Source organism: Phyllobates terribilis, unplaced genomic scaffold (assembly GCF_046119375.1).
Source record: "Phyllobates terribilis strain yellow unplaced genomic scaffold, ASM4611937v1 Scaffold_8__6_contigs__length_399053987, whole genome shotgun sequence".
NCBI classification, from domain to species: domain Eukaryota; kingdom Metazoa; phylum Chordata; class Amphibia; order Anura; family Dendrobatidae; genus Phyllobates; species Phyllobates terribilis.
Genome location: NW_027362768.1, coordinates 243,931,580 through 243,951,016, shown reverse-complemented (window position 1 = coordinate 243,951,016; position 19,437 = coordinate 243,931,580). Strand labels below are relative to the sequence as shown.

The following is a 19,437-nucleotide window of genomic DNA, read 5'->3' as shown; positions in this document are numbered from 1 at the left end:
TTTTTTTTAGGGAGAAAGTGGAGGATAGGAAAAAAAACAGTGAAACCTTCCTCCTCCACATCACACCATCCAGGCCTACCGAAACACTGTCTGCCTCCGTTTCATGAACACTTTCAGTTAGAGATCACTTTAGTAATTTTCCAGCATTGCAAGAGAAGGCTTGTACTAACCTGCTGCAGCTGCTTTGAGCAGGATGAAGAAGGTGATCTGCAGCAAGGGCAAAGAATGAGAGGGAGGTGTAGCTAGCATTGATCTCTGCTCCGCTCAGAATGTTCATCTAACTAGCTAACTAAACATGGGACCTGGTGGAAGAATATATTCATGTAGTCATGTACTGATGTTGGCTCTGGTGATGTATTTCTGTACTGTTGGTGGTTCTACTGCTGTATTCATGTAATGATGGTGCTTCTTTTGATGTACTCATGTACTGATGGTGCTTCTGTTGTTGTATTTCTGTGCCGAAAAAGGTTTCTGGTGTTGTATTTGTGGCGCCCTGCTGCACATTGGTGCCACAGATCCCAGAGGGGTGCATGGATGGACTTCTCCACAAGAGGCCCTCTTAGCATTCACACACCTCCACCCTAGCACCTCAGACCACCAGAGGGAGCCCGGATAGGGATATATATACTGGAGGGTGGAGTTAGGCAGTCAGTCTGGAGTCTGCTGCAGCCAGAGAGGTTGTCAGTTCAGTCTGTTGAGAGGAGCTCCAGCAGAAACTAGCCTGCAGTGGAGCTTAGTCAGTTCAGTCCAGACTCAGAGAGCTCGAGTTAGTGAGCCTAGGGCGTGCCGACGCCAAAAGAGCGGTGAAGAGTAGCGAGGCCTACTGCCCGTGTGAAGCCTAGTGAGGGCCCCGAGCGTGGCCGAAGGCGAGTGGAAAGAGAGTAACACAGATGGCAGAGGAGCTTTACCCGCTCACCCCAAGAACATATACCGGACACCGGGTCCGCGTCTGCAGGGATTCCTTACACCCAGCAGAAACAACTGGAACCCCTGGCGAACTATATGTCCCAGGAACACCAAAAGCTGATTACGTACCAGGGTCAGGAGTCACGGAGGCCCCAGAGACCAGGGAGTGTGAACTCCAACAGAAGGCCCTACCACCAGGTCAGCAGGTGCAAGACAGAGACCAAGTTAGGCCTAGCTCCAGGCAGGTCAGAAACTTATCAAGGAAAGGCAAGGAACAGGAGGCCCCACACCCGCTCACTGGGGAGAGTCCTGATATGCACCCTTCACCCTAAAGTGCCCTGGATCGTGCCTGAAACACCACCAGTAAAGGTACTGAAGTGAACTGTCGTGTGTGTGTGCCTATTCTTCCTCTGACCCGGCTGGGTCCCCTCTGTCCTGCATCCCCTCACTTTCGCTGCCCTGAGGCCCCGCTCCACCTGTGGGGAGCCACACCAACTAAGCTGCCTAAACACCGGCCTCAGAGGACTGTCGCAGCGCTGGTGATCCTCACCAGACACCACAGGTGGCGTCACGAACATTTCCCTATCCCAATAACCTTCCCCCTTCTTTTAAGAGTGACCCCAGGGTACGGGCCCGGGAGCCAACCACCGCGACATCCCCCAGAGTCAGGCAACAAGGCCCGGGTGCCAAGTCGTCTCCATCTCCTGGGCGCTTCATCTCTTCCTGACGTCACGAACAGGATTCCGTGCCCGCTGCAACGATGGAGTGTTGTGCCCGTTGCCACCGGGTACTGTGCGCCTTTAATCAGAACTGTGTATTTAACTGTGGCGAAGATCACCGCCATTGTTGTGCCGCCGAGCGGGAAGAAGGGCGTAACTGAGGGAAAACTGAGAGGCGTACCTGCTGAAGCGCGCGAAGCCCCGGACACGCCCCACGCCTCGACGTCAAGCCAGGAAGCGGCAGGTCCTGGAAGGAGCCCCTGTGAGTGCTCTGACATAGGACGCAAGAGACGCAAGGTCCTGAAGGAAGACCGTCACCTGCGGAGCTGCGGCCTACCGAAAGAAAAGAAGGTAGGCCATGGTTCGCTAGGGGGGCGCCAGAATTTCCGAAGAACAGCACAACGCCGGAGTACCGATTAACGGCCCTGATGATCAATCGCGCCCGGCGCCGAACAGGCCCGAGCAGCCGCTCCGCCAGCAGGGCGTGTAACCCCTGTCATACCCATGGCCCTACCGTACATCCCTGGAGCAAAGTGGCTCCCCCAGTACAGCGGCAAACCAGATACCCTGTCTGGATTCAAAAGAAAAATATGCGGTATACTGGACATGTACTCTATGAGAGGCAAGCAAAGAGCCGCTGTTGTATTGGGACAATTGACTGGTGCTGCGGAGCGAGAAGTAGAAACCTGGTCGGCCGCAGACCAGGAGTCAGTGTCCGCAATCTTTAAAAAGTTACAGACTGTGTTTGAGAATCGTACTGAGACAGACCTCCGGATGAGGTTCTACAACTGCTCTCAGCTACCGGAGGACAGTGTTCGGGACTATGCCTGGCATTTATAAGGGGCCCTGCGAGCTCTGAAACAGGTTAGTCCAACCAGCATCATTGATGAAAATAAAATGCTGAAGGAACAGTTTATCCGGGGACTGAGGTCTCAAGAGGAGAGCAGGACTGTGCGTTGGTGGTCCCTGGATTATCCAGATGCCATCTTTGACACCCTTAAGGACATGGCTATAAAAGGACTGCAGCCCCTGGAAACAACTGCTATCTGGTGTTACCAGGGTGGGGCCACCCCTGTGCCCGCAGAGTCCACCTTTTCCCCGGTGGCTGCTGAAGCCAAGGTGCAAGCAACGTCCCCTAGTGAGCTGGACAGCCTGCGCTCTGAAGTGCTTCAGTTGAGCAAAACCCTGACCACTGTACTGAGTGCCCTGCAGCTGCGGACGGAGCCCGAGGAGGAAGGAAGGATCCTGCTAGCCAACAGCCCTGAGGATGTCCCCTGGATGAGAAGGAGGAGGAGGACAATGCCACCCCCTGGGAGGACCAGCGACCAACGCCTCCCGCCGAAGGACCCTGTCTGCCACCGCTGCCACAAGACAGATCACGCCGTCTGGAGCTGTCCTTTAAACGAGCAAACCCTGGGGCCGAGGGCTGACACCCAGGAGTAGACCCCTCAGGCCCATCAAACTGGTGCCGCAAGTTCGTGGGAGGAAGACCTTTCCTGTCCATCATGCTGGACGGCATCGCGACACCTGCTCTGCTGGACACAGGTTCTCAGGTAATCATGCCTGATGTCCTCTACAAGAGGTTCTGGTCCATAGACGAACTTCACCCACCAGATCCAAATCTTTCCGTGTATGCCTCAAACGGCCCCCCCCTTAACCTAGTTGGGGTTAAGGATGTGGCAGTAAAGGTGGGAAGAGTGGAACTGAAGGACCAGTGACTAATTGTAGCAGAGACTAATCCTGATGATACAGACTTGTATATGGTACTTGGCACAAATATTGTTAGTAACTGTTTGGGAGAAGTGTTGTTCTTGCTCCAACAGATAGCTGACACTGCCAGACCAGGGCAGAGAAGGGCGCTCCTGAAAGATCCGAGCCCTTATGTACCAGCAACAGGTAAAGCTAACAGGCGGTGAAATTGGTAATTTACGGGTGACAGACCCGATACCCGTTGTGATTCCCCCGATGAGTGAAATGCTGAATTGGTGTAGAGCAGCAATAGGTCTCAAAGGACGGAGTTACCAGGCAGTAGTAGAGCCCCTTAGCTCAGAGCATAGACCTACACTCTTAACTGCCAGAGGGGTAGTGGATGTACGCAATGGGAGGGTGCCCGTCCGTCTTCTGAACTATAGGGAGGACGAGGTTAGATTACCACGCTATGCCACTGTTGCCAAATTGTACACAGTAAATAACAACTCCATACACATGGCGGAGTCTTTAACCTCACCAGACGAAGTAGAGGATAATGACCCGGCAACCCAGGTGGAGGATTGGTGTCAACAGCTCCATGTTGGGACAGACACCACCCCTGTCCATCAAAAACAGGGGGTACACCGGGTGGTTCAGGAATACGCGCAGGTATTCAGTAAGCACCCACTTGACTTTGGGAGAATTAAAGGGGTACAACACCATATCCCCACAGCTGACCATCCACCCATCAAAGAACGTTACAGGCCTATACCACCAGCACACTACCAGAAGGCGAAGGAGATGTTGCACGACATGAAGAAGGCAGGGGTAGTAAGGGATAGTTGTAGTCCCTGGGCAGCTCCCCTAGTTCTAGTCAGGAAAAAGGACGGAAGCATGAGAATGTGTGTAGATTACAGACAAGTAAATCGCATTACACATAAAGATGCATACCCTTTACCACATATAGAGGAATCCCTGAATGCCTTAAAGTCTGCAAATTACTTCTCCACCCTTGACCTCACTAGTGGGTACTGGCAAGTAGCTGTTGCTGAGGAGGATCAGGAGAAGACGGCCTTCACTTACCCCATGGGACTCTACGAGTTCAACAGTATGCCGTTTGGACTCTGCAACGCCCCCGGAACGTTCCAGAGATTGATGGAGTGCTGCCTAGGACACCGCAACTTCGAGACTGTACTACTAAACCTGGACGACGTGAGAGTGTACTCCAAAACGTATGAGGACCACTTGAAGCACCTGGCGGAGCTATTTGAGTCGCTGTCCCAGTATGGGATGAAGCTGAAGCCCTCAAAGTGCCACCTGCTCAAGCGAAAGGTACAGTACCTGGGGCACATCGTTAGTCCAGAGGGAGTAGCACCAGACCCGGAGAAGGTCACTGCTATCCAGAAATGGCCGGAGCCAAAGAGCCTCAAGGAGGTACGTCAGTTCCTGGGACTAGTCGGGTATTACCGGAGGTTTGTGAAGGACTATACCAAGAAAGCGGCGCGTCTGCAAGACCTCCTGGTAGGACAGTCCCCCAGAGGCAGAAATCCCCCGTTCCAGTGGGGTAAGGAGCAAGCTGAATCCTTTAAGGTGATGAAGGAGACCCTGACCGGCGAAGAGTTCCTAGCCTACCCTGACTACAGCCAACCGTTCCTGCTGTACACTGATGCCAGCAACGAAGGATTAGGAGCTGTACTGAGTCAGAAGCAGGATGGCCGAGAGAAGGTGATCGCCTATGCAAGCAGGAAGCTCCGCCCGACCGAGAGGAACCCAGAGAACTATAGCAGCTTCAAGTTGGAGCTCCTGGCCCTGGTCTGGGCCATCACTGAACGGTTCAAGCACTACCTAGCCTCCAGTAAGTACACTGCCTTCACTGATAACAACCCCTTGACTCATCTAGAAACAGCCAAGTTAGGAGCCATGGAGCAATGATGGATGGCTCGGCTGTCAAACTACCAATTCACTATTAAGTACCGGGTGGGCCGCAAGAACGCCAACGCCGATTCCCTGTCCAGGACGCCTCACCAGTCGGACACTGAAGAAGAAGTGGATGACCTGGAGGAGATTGAACTACCTGCCTTTCATCGGAATGGAATGGTCCACGAGCACCGAGCCTCCAGGAGGCATCGCGGTAAGACGTTAAACCCACTGCCTCACCACAGCTGGAAGGAGACCCAGGACAGCGACTCGGTTGTCAGCCGTATCAAGGAGCTGATAACCCAAGAAGGTTCCTTCCTGGAGAAGGACGCGTCTCTACAAGCCAAGCAGCTGTGGAATGAGAAGAGCCGGCTGTTCATCTATAGAGAGAAGCTGTGCCGGAGGTACGTCAACCCCAAAACCCATGAGATGGTATGGCAGATAGTGGTGCCCAAGGCAGACATCCAGATGGTGTTGGAAGCCTACCACGATCAGACGGGGCACTTTGGCTGGAAGAAGCTAGAAACCCTGCTGAAGTGTCGGTTTTATTGGGTAGGAATGCGCATTGAGAGGTGGTGCCAGAATTGTGGATCCTGTAGCTGTTAGAACCTTGCTGTTAGGTTTTTTTTCCTTTGCTGGTCACATGACCTTGTTGGCCTATTTAATCCTGCTCCGCCCTTCTGGCTTTGCTGGACTTCATTGTATATCTACTTTCTAGCTAGCCTGTGCTCTGTATCTAACTCTGTTAGTTTGCTTGGTCTACGGACCTCTAGGTTCTATCTATTTTGTTTGTTCGTCTGTCTGCTACTATTTCTGTTAGGAGGTGTCCCATATTCCTCCCAGTCCTTAGTACTTGTAGGGATTCCCTCCCCAAATCTATAGGTCTCCGTACAGACTAGATTAGGACTTTAGCAGGTCTGATCGCAGGATCAGGTTCCCTGTTACATCGTAGGGATTCAGCTGAGTCCTATAGTAGGGACAGATCTCCTCTCTTTCCTTAGCTTTGGTAGCAGAACATAACAGTAAGTCCAGCCTGTAAATTCTCTAAGGAAAGATTTTTTTTTGTTCCATCATGGTGTCGGTTCAGGATTTGGCTAAACACCTGCAGGGACTCTCTCTGGAAGTGGCCGAGCTCCGTCAGCACGTGAGTAACTGTCCTGGAGCATATTTCTTGGAGCCTAAGGTATGTTTGCCGGATTTATTTTTTGGTGAACATCGAGAATTTTTTTCATTTAAAAATGCTTGCTTATTGTATTTTCGTTTGAGACCCAAGTCCTCTGGGGATGAATCCCAGCGCGTAGGGTTCATAATGTCACTTTTGCGCAAAGAGCCTCAGGAGTGGGCCTTTTCTTTGCAACCTAGTGATACATGCTTCAGATCAGTGGATAGTTTTTTTTCTGCTTTAGGACTATTATATGATGATCCTGACCGTGTGGCATCAGCTGAGACTGAGTTGAGACGTTTAAAACAAGGATCAGGTAATATGGAAAAATATTGTACACATTTTCGTCGTTGGTCCACTCAAACAGGGTGGAACGATTCTGCTCTGAAAAGTCTATTTCTTGCTGGGCTCAGTGAAAAGGTTAAAGACCTGCTAATTGCTTATCCTACACCTGAGGATTTGCAACAGGCTATGCAATTAGCTATACGGGTGGACAGAAGACTGCGTGCTAGGGTTAATGAGAGCAAATCCTCTGCTATGTCAGTTTCTGGTTATGATAATGTGTGTACTAACAGTGGTGAACCGATGGAGATTGGATCGGTGGCACCTCGCTCTCAAGAAAAACACCGTCGTTTTTCAGAAGGCTTGTGTTTCTATTGCGGGAAATCTGGTCATTTGATTAAAGGCTGTGAGCTTCGTATGAAGAAAGAAAAAAAAATGGTCAGTCACGCCCGTATTGCCTGTTTAAATTCCAAGGGTATATTTTTAGCTGCTTCCACGATTGCTCAGGAAAAATTAATGGAATTTCGGGTGTTTGTTGATTGCGGGTCTACACTGAATGTTATTGATGGGGGATTCGTGGAAAAACTCAATTTAAAACCTGAACCTTTATCATCCCCCATTGCTGTGGTTTCTGTGGATGGCTCCCCTTTGAAGAATATTACTCTCAAGGTCAGTGAATTTCCTCTCACTATTAATGGTGTTCACCATGAGAAATTGGATTTGGTAGTGTTGAATAACTTGCCTTCTCCAGTAATATTGGGTTTGCCCTGGTTAAAATTTCACAATCCTGTACTGGATTGGTCTACCAGTGAAATTAAATCCTGGAGCCATAAATGTTATGACAAGTGTTGTAACGGGCGTATTGCAGCTTTGGATAGGGGAGAATTGCCTGTTCCTATTCAGGATTTTTGGAGAGTTTTTTCTGAGAAAGAATCGCAGGTTTTGCCTCCCCATAGAGACTATGATTGTTCTATTGAATTTGTCCCTGGAGCGACTCTTCCTAAAAGTCGTTTATTTAACCTTACTATTCCTGAGAGGAAGGCTTTGGAGGAATACATACAGACAAGTTTGGCCGCCGGTCACATTAGGCCCTCTAAGTCTCCTGTGGCGGTTGGATTTTTTTTTGTAAAAAAAAAAGGACGGCGGTTTACGTCCTTGTCTGGATTTTCGTGAGATTAACAAAATTACGGTACGCAATCCTTACCCACTGCCATTGATTCCTGATCTGTTTAACCAGTTATTGGGGGCCAAGTGGTTCTCTAAAATTGACCTTAAGGGGGCATACAATCTGTTGCGCATGAAGGAGGGTGATGAATGGAAGACTGCTTTTAACACTCCTGTGGGTCATTTTGAGAATCTGGTTATGCCTTTTGGTCTTACTAATGCTCCTGCATTTTTTCAGAATCTGATTAATGACATCCTTAGACCTTTGATCGGTAAAAATGTGGTTGTGTATTTGGATGACATTTTGATTTATTCGCCAGATCTGGAGTCTCATTGGCGGAGCGTGCGTGAGGTATTACAGTTATTAATGGACAATTCGCTTTTTGCTAAGCTGGAGAAATGTGAGTTCGCTGTACAGAGAATTAGTTTTTTGGGCTACATTATCTCCAGCAAAGGTTTTGAGATGGATCCGGTTAAGGTTCAGGCTGTGCAGGAATGGCCTAGGCCTATTGGTTTGAAATCAATACAGAGGTTTTTGGGTTTCGCCAATTACTATAGAAAATTCATAAAAATTTTTTCTAGTATTGTCAAACCTCTGACTGATCTCACCAGGAAAGGTGCTGATGCGGTTCAGTGGTCTTCTGAGGCCATTGAAGCTTTTGTGTATCTCAAGGAGAGGTTCACCTCTGCTCCCATCCTTATGCAGCCTGATGTTACTAGGCCGTTTTTGGTTGAGGTTGATGCTTCCTCTGTGGGGGTTGGCGCAGTATTGTCTCAGGATAACGGGGATGGATTACATCCCTGTGCATTTTTTTCAAAAAAATTTTCGGAGACTGAATTGAATTACAATATTGGTAATCGGGAATTATTGGCTATTAAACTCGCATTTGAACACTGGCGCCACTTCTTGGAAGGTGCGGAATTTCCCGTTCAGGTTCTTACGGATCATAAAAATCTGATATATCTTGACGCTGCCAAGCGCCTGAATGCCCGTCAGGCTAGGTGGGCACTGTTTTTCTCGCGGTTTAATTTCTCCGTTACTTACATCCCTGGTACTAAGAATGTTAAGGCGGATGCCTTGTCTCGCAGTTTTTCTCCCATAGTCGGTGCTGAGAAAGAGGAAAACATTTTACAAGAAGGTGTTGTGATAGCTGCTTTAGACTCCGTTTTGGAAGATGAGATTCTTAAAGCTCAGGAGAATGCCCCATCTAACACTCCTCATGGGAGGTTGTTTGTGCCTGGGACCTTTAGGAGAGATTTGTTTGTTGAGTGTCACGAATCTCGGTTGGCAGGTCATCCCGGAATCTCTGAGACCAAGAGACTGGTGGGTCGCAGTTTTTGGTGGCCTGGATGGCAGAAGGAAGTCATTAAGTGGGTGCGCCAATGTACTATATGTGCTAGATCTAAGTCCTCACATACTCCTGCTGCGGGGTTGCTTTGTCCTTTGGAGGTCCCCAGTGCTCCTTGGACACATTTGGCTATGGACTTTATAACTGACCTTCCCCCCTCTGAGGGTTTTACTGTCATCTGGGTGGTCGTGGACCGTTTTAGCAAGATGTGTCACTTGGTTCCCTTCGTCAAACTGCCCTGCGCTAAAACTCTCGCTAAGGCCTTTGTCAAGGAAATTGTCAGACTTCATGGCGTTCCTACTGACATTGTTTCTGATAGGGGTCCTCAGTTCGTGGCTCGTTTTTGGCGTGCCTTTTGTGACAGGTTGGGAATTCATTTGTCGTTTTCGTCCGGATATCATCCTGAATCTAATGGCCAGACAGAAAGGAAAAACCAGGATGTTGAGCAGTTCTTGCGTTGTTTTGTGGCAGACAATCAAGAGGGGTGGTCTGAGTTTCTGCCACTTGCCGAATTTGCTCTGAACAATCATACATCTTCTTCTGCTGGTTGTTCGCCTTTTTTTTGTTGTTCTGGGAGACATCCGTCGTTTGGGTCGTTCTCCAAGTTGGGATCTGCCGTGCCTGAGGAGGAGAATTTTTCCGGTGATTTGGAAAGAGTTTGGACGGATGTGCGTGGTAATCTTCAGGAGGCCAACAGAAAATCTAAAGACTACTTTGATAGGAAACGACAGGAGGTTTTGTTCGCTGTTGGTGAAATGGTTTGGTTGTCCTCTAGGAATCTGCGGTTGAGGATTCCTTCTAAGAAATTGGGTCCCAAGTTTGTAGGGCCCTTTAAGGTGCTTCAGGTTGTCAACCAATCTGCTGTTAGGTTGGAGGTTCCTACCTCCTGGAGAATTAATCCGGTCTTTCATGTCTCTCTGTTAAAAAAAGCTGTTGTGTCGGATGGTGACGCCTCTGCCTCTGTTCCTCCGGTGGTGGAGGACGGGGAATATGAAATTTCTCGCATCCTTGACTCTAGACGGTATAGAGGTAGTTTGCAGTATCTTGTGGCCTGGAAAGGTTTCGGACCCGAGGATAACTCTTGGGTGAGGTCAGATGATGTTTCTGCGTCCAGACTTATCAGAGCGTTTCACAGGAGATTTCCTGATAAGCCTGGTCCTAGGGGATCCGGAGGATCCTCTTAGAAGGGGGGGTACTGTTAGAACCTTGCTGTTAGGTTTTTTTTCCTTTGCTGGTCACATGACCTTGTTGGCCTATTTAATCCTGCTCCGCCCTTCTGGCTTTGCTGGACTTCATTGTATATCTACTTTCTAGCTAGCCTGTGCTCTGTATCTAACTCTGTTAGTTTGCTTGGTCTACGGACCTCTAGGTTCTATCTATTTTGTTTGTTCGTCTGTCTGCTACTATTTCTGTTAGGAGGTGTCCCATATTCCTCCCAGTCCTTAGTACTTGTAGGGATTCCCTCCCCAAATCTATAGGTCTCCGTACAGACTAGATTAGGACTTTAGCAGGTCTGATCGCAGGATCAGGTTCCCTGTTACATCGTAGGGATTCAGCTGAGTCCTATAGTAGGGACAGATCTCCTCTCTTTCCTTAGCTTTGGTAGCAGAACATAACAGTAGCCTCAGAAGAAAAGACTACAGCAGCCAGAAGGCACCCCTGCAACCCATCAAGACGACTCGTCCCTTGGAGATCGTGGCCCTGGATCATGTCAAGCTGTCACCCAGCAGGTCAGGATATTCCTATGCCCTGACCATGGTGGGTCACTACTCCCGGTTCCTGGTGGTCGCCCCCGTCAAGGATCTGACAGCAGAGACAGCAGCGAGAACGTTTCAGGCGTACTTCTGCAGGCCCCATGGATACCCGGAGCAGGTGCTGACAGATCAAGGCCCAGTCTTTGAAGCCGAACTGTTCAAGGAGTTCTGCTATCTGTACGGGTGTAAAAAGATCCGGACTACACCGTACCACCCCCAAACCAACGGTCTCTGTGAAAAGATGAATAACATAGTCATCGACCTGCTGAAGACCTTACCACTAGAGGAGAGAAATCAGTGGCCAGACCTACTACCTGACCTGGTAGATCTGTACAACCACATACCTGTGAGTTCCACCAATTGTACTCTAGCATATCTCATGCGAGCAAGACCCAGGAAGTTGCCCATGGACCTGGAGCTTGGTGTAGTAGAACCAAAAGCAGATATGTCCACTGAGGACTGGGACACGACCAGACAGGAGCAGTACAGAAGAGTACAGGCCTGTGTCGAAGACAGTCTCACTCGGGTAAGGGACAAGCAGGAAGCCCACTACAATAAAAGTGCGCCCGCAGAACCCTTCACACCAGGAGAAGTGGTGTTAAAGAGGAAAAGGAGAAACCACAAACTTGATGACCAGTGGGAGAGAGAACCCTACACTGTGTTAAATTCAAGATTTGATAACAAGAAGACCTGTTTGATTAGCAAAGACGGAGGAATAACGACTGCAACGGTATCTAGAGACCATCTGAAGTTGTGTCCAGACCTGCTAAAGCCCCAAGAAGTGCCTCTTACCGTCCCGGAGGAGCCTAAAGAAGCAGTACTCCATACTGACTTAGGAGATTTCCCGGCAGATTGGCCTCAACTAGGAGGAGCAGTGATAATACCTGTGATCCACTTCTTTCAACAGCCAGAAGACCCTCCACAGCAAGTAGAATCTGTAAGTGCTTCAGAAGAGCCTGCTCAAGAAGAATCCCCGGAAGAAGGATCCCCGGTTGAAGCAGAGCAAGAAGGCCCAGCCAATGGTATACTTGCCAGTCCCGTAGAGAGGTTAAGGCCACCCTGCAGTCCCCCAACACTTAGAACTGACAGAATGGAAGGTAGTGCAAACACTAGTGCCTCACGCATCCCAGTACCACGTAGGTCGACACATAGCACACGGGGTCAGACCCCTGTCAGATACAGAGAATAGAGAAGGAAACTCTGACGGTCTAAATAGTTGCTCCTGGGGCATTATTGTTATGATCTGCTACAGGGACTAAGGAAAGACAGGAGAACTGTCCCTACAATAGAACTAAACTAGATCCCTACGATGTAACGGGGAACCTGATCCTGCGATCAGACCCGCTAAAGTCCTCGGCTAGTCTGAACGAAGACCTATAGATGTGAAGGAGGGATCCCTACAAGAACTAGGGACTGGGATAAGTTGGACACCTCCTAGCAGAAATAGTAGCAGTCAAAGACAAACACACAACAAAAAGCATAGAGGTCAGAAGACCTAGCAAAACTAACAGAGAACGGCAACAGAGCACCAAGCTAGCTCAAGAGTAGTAAATACAATGAAGTCCAGCAAGACCAGGAGGGCGGAGCCGGATTAAATAGGCAAAAATGGTCATGTGACCAGCAAACTAAAAAAAACCTAACAGGAGAGTTCTAACAATTATATTGTGTATTTTCATGTATGAATTTCTTAACTTGTGCTTTGCCTTACTAATGGACAATTTAAGTGATATGGACACTTCCCTTGTTATCTCTAGTTACCCGTAAGGGTACATAAAGAACTTTGTGGCTGAGGACTGTGTGCAGCCCAAAAACTGTTTGCTGTAAATAATTGCACTCCCTGGAGTGCCCCTTTAGGTGACCTCAGAACAAAAACCTGTCTGGCGTGGCAGAAGTGGAGGTCCAACTCAGGATCGCCATACCCTGCAGCCACCCCAGGGCCTACGTTGTGGGTTTGCTTTGGACAGGTCCCTCAAGTTACCTTGTACTTTACCCGTGAGATGGACACCCTGTCAGGGGACTTCACCGGAACAGACTTAAATTCTGAGGTTGCTTATTGTATGTATATATATTTATTAATTATAATGTTTTATTATGCAACGTTCAAGCAAAGTGCCTCCCATTAAGGGAAGAGTAGTTGTTGTTACCTGTTAAAAAAAATGTTTTTACTTCAGTCCGGGAGTACTGAGCTTTGCTAGGGGGGAATGTGGCGCCCTGCTGCGCATTGGTGCCACAGATCCCAGAGGGGTGCATGGATGGACTTCTCCACAAGAGGCCCTCATAGCATTCACACACCTCCACCCTACCACCTCAGACCACCAGAGGGAGCCCAGATAGGGATATATATACTGGAGGGTGGAGTTAGGCAGTCAGTCTGGAGTCAGCTGCAGCCAGAGAGGTTGTCAGTTCAGTCTGTTGAGAGGAGTTCCTGCAGAGGCTAGCCTGCAGTGGAGCTCAGTCAGTTCAGCCAAGACTCAGAGAGCTCGAGTTAGTGAGCCTAGGGCGTGCCGACGCCAAAAGAGCGGTGAAGAGTAGCGAGGCCTATTGCCCGTGTGAAGCCTAGTGAGGGCCCCGAGCGTGGCCGAAGGCGAGTGGAAAGAGAGTAACATAGGGGGCAGAGGAGCTTTACCCGCTCACCCCAAGAACATATACCGGACACCGGGTCTGCGTCTGCAGGGATTCCTTACACCCAGCAGAAACAACCGGAACCCCTGGCAAACTATATGTCCCAGGAACACCAAAAGCTGATTACGTACCAGGGTCAGGAGTCACGGAGGCCCCAGAGACCAGGGAGTGTGAACTCCAACAGAAGGCCCTACCACCAGGTCAGCAGGTGCAAGACAGAGACCAAGTTAGGCCTAGCTCCAGGCAGGTCAGAAACTTATCAAGGAAAGGCAAGGAACAGGAGGCCCCACACCCGCTCACTGGGGAGAGTCCTGATATGCACCCTTCACCCTAAAGTGCCCTGGATCGTGCCTGAAACACCACCAGTAAAGGTACTGAAGTGAACTGTCGTGTGTGTGCCTATTCTTCCTCTGACCCGGCTGGGTCCCCTCTGTCCTGCATCCCCTCACTTTCGCTGCCCTGAGGCCCCGCTCCACCTGTGGGGAGCCGCACCAACTAAGCTGCCTAAACACCGGCCTCAGAGGACTGTCGCAGCGCTGGTGATCCTCACCAGACACCACAGGTGGCGTCACGAACATTTCCCTATCCCAATAACCTTCCCCCTTCTTTTAAGAGTGACCCCAGGGTACGGGCCCGGGAGCCAACCACCGCGACATCCCCCAGAGTCAGGCAACAAGGCCCGGGCGCCGAGTCGTCCCCATCTCCTGGGCGTGTCATCTCTTCCTGGCGTCACGAACAGGATTCCGTGCCCGCTGCAACGACGGAGTGTTGTGCCCGTTGCCACTGGGTACTGTGTGCCTTTAATCAGAACTGTGTATTTAACTGTGGCGAAGATCGCCGCCATTGTTGTGCCGCCGAGCGGGAAGAAGGGCGTAACCGAGGGAAAACTGAGAGGCGTACCTACTGAAGTGCGCGAAGCACCGGACACGCCCCACGCCTCGACGTCAAACCAGGAAGCGGCAGGTCCTGGAAGGAGCCCCTGTGAGTGCTCTGACGTAGGACGCAAGAGACGCAAGGTCCTGAAGGAAGGCCGTCACCTGCGGAGCTGCGGCCTACCGGAAGAAAAGAAGGTAGGCCACGGTTCGCTAGGGGGGCGCCAGAATGTCCGAAGAACAGCACAACGCCGGAGTACCGATTAACGGCCCTGATGATCAACCCGCGCCCGGCGCCGAACAGGCCCGAGCAGCCGCTCCACCAGCAGGGCTTGTAACCCCTGTCATACCCATGGCCCTACCGTACATCCCTGGAGCAAAGTGGCTCCCCCAGTACAGCGGCAAACCAGATACCCTGTCTGGATTCAAAAGGAAAATATGCGGTATACTGGACATGTACTCTATGACAGGCAAGCAAAGAGCCGCTGTTGTATTGGGACAATTGACTGGTGCTGCGGAGCGAGAAGTAGAAACCTGGTCGGCCGCAGACCAGGAGTCAGTGTCCGCAATCTTTAAAAAGTTACAGACTGTGTTTGAGAATCGTACTGAGACAGACCTCCGGATGAGGTTCTACAACTGCTCTCAGCTACCGGAGGACAGTGTTCGGGACTATGCCTGGTGTTTACAAGGGGCCCTGCCAGCTCTGAAACAGGTTAGTCCAACCAGCATCATTGATGAAAATAAAATGCTGAAGGAACAGTTTATCCGGGGACTGAGGTCTCAAGAGGAGAGCAGGACTGTGCGTTGGTGGTCCCTGGATCATCCAGATGCCATCTTTGACACCCTTAAGGACATGGTATAAAAGGACTGCAGCCCCTGGAAACAACTGCTATCCAATGTTACCAGGGTGGGGCCACCCCAGTGCCCGCAGAGTCCACCTTTTCCCCGGTGGCTGCTGAAGCCAAGGTGCAAGCAACGTCCCCTAGTGAGCTGGACAGCCTATGCTCTGAAGTGCGTCAGTTGAGCAAAACCCTGACCACTGTACTGAGTGCCCTGCAGCTGCGGACGGAGCCCGAGGAGGAAGGAAGGATCCTGCTAGCCGACAGCCCTGAGGATGTCCCCTGGACGAGAAGGAGGAGGAGGACAACGCCACCCCCTGGGAGAACCAGCGACCAACGCCTCCCGCCGAAGGACCCTGTCTGCCACCGCTGCCACAAGACAGGTCACGCCGTCTGGAGCTGTCCTTTAAACGAGCAAACCCTGGGGCCGAGGGCTGACACCCAGGAGTAGACCCCTCAGGCCCATCAAACTGGTGCCGCAGGTTCGTGGGAGGAACACCTTTCCTGTCCATCGTGCTGGACGGCATCGTGACACCTGCTCTGCTGGACACAGGATCTCAGCTAACCATCATGCCTGATGTCCTCTACAAGAGGTTCTGGTCCATAGACGAACTTCACCCACCAGATCCAAATCTTTCCGTGTATGCCTCAAACGGCCTCCCCCTTAACCTAGTCGGGGTTAAGGATGTGGCAGTAAAGGTGGGAAGAGTGGAACTGAAGGACCAGTGACTAATTGTAGCAGAGACTAATCCTGATGATACAGACTTGTATATGGTACTTGGCACAAATATTGTTAGTAACTGTTTGGGAGAAGTGTTGTTCTTGCTCCAACAGATAGCTGACACTGCCAGACCAGGGCAGAGAAGGGCGCTCCAGAAAGAGATCCGAGCCCTTATGTACCAGCAACAGGTAAAGCTAACAGGCGGTGAAATTGGTAATTTACGGGTGACAGACCCGGTACCCATTGTGATTCCCCCGATGAGTGAAATGCTGATTTGGTGTAGAGCAGCAATAGGTCTCAAAGGACGGAGCTACCAGGCAGTAGTAGAGCCCCTTAACTCAGAGCATAGACCTACACTCTTAACTGCCAGAGGGGTAGTGGATGTACGCAATGGGAGGGTGCCCGTCCGTCTTCTGAACTATGGGGAGGACGAGGTTAGATTACCACGCTATGCCACTGTTGCCAAATTGTACACAGTAAATAACAACTCCATACACACGGCGGAGTCTTTAACCTCACCAGACGAAGTAGAGGATAATGACACGACAACCCAGGTGGAGGATTGGTGTCAACAGCTCTATGTTGGGACAGACACCACCCCTGTCCATCAAAAACAGGGGGTACACCGGGTGGTTCAGGAATACGCGCAGGTATTCAGTAAGCACCCACTTGACTTTGGGAGGATTAAAGGGGTACAACACCATATCCCCACAGCTGACCATCCACCCATCAAAGAACGTTACAGGCCTATACCACCAGCACACTAGCAGAAGGCGAAGGAGATGTTGCACGACATGAAGAAGGCAGGGGTAGTAAGGGATAGTTGTAGTCCCTGGGCAGCTCCCCTAGTTCTAGTCAGGAAAAAGGACGGAAGCATGAGAATGTGTGTAGATTACAGACAAGTAAATCGCATTACACATAAAGATGCATACCCTTTACCACGTATAGAGGAATCCATGGCTGCCTTAAAGTCTGCAAATTACTTCTCCACCCTTGACCTCACTAGTGGGTACTGGCAAGTAGCTGTTGCTGAGGAGGATCGGGAGAAGACGGCCTTCACTTCCCCCATGGGACTCTGCGAGTTCAACAGTATGCCGTTTGGACTCTGCAACGCCCCCGGAACGTTCCAGAGATTGATGGAGTGCTGCCTAGGACACCGCAACTTCGAGACTGTACTACTAAACCTGGACGACGTGAGAGTGTACTCCAAAACGTATGAGGACCACTTGAAGCACCTGGCGGAGCTATTTGAGTTGCTGTCCCAGTATGGGATGAAGCTGAAGCCCTCAAAGTGCCACCTGCTCAAGCGAAAGGTACAGTACCTGGGCACTTTGTTAGTCCAGAGGGAGTAGCACCAGACCCGGAGAAGGTCACTGCCATCCCGAAATGGCCGGAGCCGAAGAGCCTCAAGGAGGTACGTCAGTTCCTGGGACTAGTCGGGTATTACCGGAGGTTTGTGAAGGACTATACCAAGAAAGTGGCGCGTCTGCAAGACCTCCTGGTAGGACAGTCCCCCAGAGGCAGAAATCCCCCGTTCCAGTGGGGTAAGGACCAAGCTGAATCCTTTAAGGTGATGAAGGAGACCCTGACCGGCGAAGGGATCCTAGCCTACCCTGACTACAGCCAACCGTTCCTGCTGTACACTGATGCCAGCAACGAAGGATTAGGAGCTGTACTGAGTCAGAAGCAGGATGGCCGAGAGAAGGTGATCGCCTATGCAAGCAGGAAGCTCCGCCCGACCGAGAGGAACCCAGAGAACTATAGCAGCTTCAAGTTGGAGTTCCTGGCCCTGGTCTGGGCCATCACTGAATGGTTCAAGCACTACCTAGCCTCCAGTAAGTTCACTGCCTTCACTGATAACAACCCCTTGACTCATCTAGAAACAGCCAAGTTAGGAGCCATGGAGCAACGATGGATGGCTCGGCTGTCAAACTACCAATTCACTATTAAGTAGCAGGCGGGCCGCAAGAACGCCAATGCCGATGCCCTGTCCAGGATGCCTCACCAGTCAGACACTGAAGAAGAAGTGGATGACCTGGAGGAGATTGAACTACCTGCCTTTCATTGGAATGGAATGGTCCACGAGCACCGAGCCTCCAGGAGGCATCGCGGTAAGACGTTAAACCCACTGCCTCACCACAGCTGGAAGGAGACCCAGGACAGCGACCCGGTTGTCAGCCGTATCAAGGAGCTGATAACCCAAGAAGGTTCCTTCCTGGAGAAGGACGCGTCTCTACAAGCCAAGCAGCTGTGGAATGAGAAGAGCCGGCTGTTCATCTATAGAGAGAAGCTGTGCCGGAGGTACGTCAACCCCAAAACCCATGAGATGGTATGGCAGATAGTGGTGCCCAAGACAGACATCCAGATGGTGTTGGAAGCCTACCACGATCAGACGGGGCACTTTGGCTGGAAGAAGCTAGAAACCCTGCTGAAGTGTCGGTTTTATTGGGTAGGAATGCGCATTGAGAGGTGGTGCCAGAATTGTGGACCCTGTAGCCTCAGAAGAAAAGACTACAGCAGCCAGAAGGCACCCCTGCAACCCATCAAGATGACTCATCCCTTGGAGATCGTGGCCCTGGATCATGTCAAGCTGTCACCCAGCAGGTCAGGATATTCCTATGCCCTGACCATGGTGGATTACTACTCCCGGTTCCTGGTGGTCACCCCCCGTCAAGGATCTGACAGCAGAGACAGCAGCAAGAACGTTTCAGGTGTACTTCTGCAGGCCCCATGGATACCCGGAGCAGGTGCTGACGGATCAAGGCCCAATCTTTGAAGCCGAACTGTTCAAGGAGTTCTGCTATCTGTACGGGTGTAAAAAGATCCGGACTACACCGTACCAACCCACAAACCAACGGTCTCTGTGAAAAGATGAATAACATCGTCATCGACCTGCTGAAGACCTTACCACTAGAGGAGAGAAATCAGTGGCCAGACCTACTACCTGACCTGGTAGATCTGTACAACCACATACCTGTGAGTTCCACCAATTGTACTCTAGCATATCTCATGTGAGCAAGACCCGGGAAGTTGCCCATGGACCTGGAGCTTGGTGTAGTGGAACCAGAAGCAGATATGTCCACTGGGGACTGGGACACGACCAGACAGGAGCAGTACAGAAGAGTACAGGCCTGTGTCGAAGACAGTCTCACTCGGGTAAGGGACAAGCAGGAAGCCCACTACAATAAAAGTGCGCCCGCAGAACCCTTCACACCAGGAGAAGTGGTGTTAAAGAGGAAAAGGAGAAACCACAAACTTGATGACCAGCGGGAGAGAGAACCCTACACTGTGTAAAATTCAAGATTTGATAACAAGAAGACCTGTTTGATTAGCAAAGACGGAGGAATATCGACAGCAACGGTATCTAGAGACCATCTGAAGTTGTGTCCAGACCTGCTAAAGCCCCAAGAAGATGTGCCTCTCACCGTACCGGAGGAGCCT

The 19,437-nt window shown here is 50.7% G+C and overlaps 1 protein-coding gene across 1 annotated transcript in view; it reads right to left on the bottom strand.

Moving 5' to 3' along the window:
- Positions 1-19,437, bottom strand: part of PDE4DIP (phosphodiesterase 4D interacting protein) — a 738,656-nt gene that overhangs the window by 508,866 nt on the left and 210,353 nt on the right. The gene's annotated exons all lie outside the window — the stretch shown is intronic.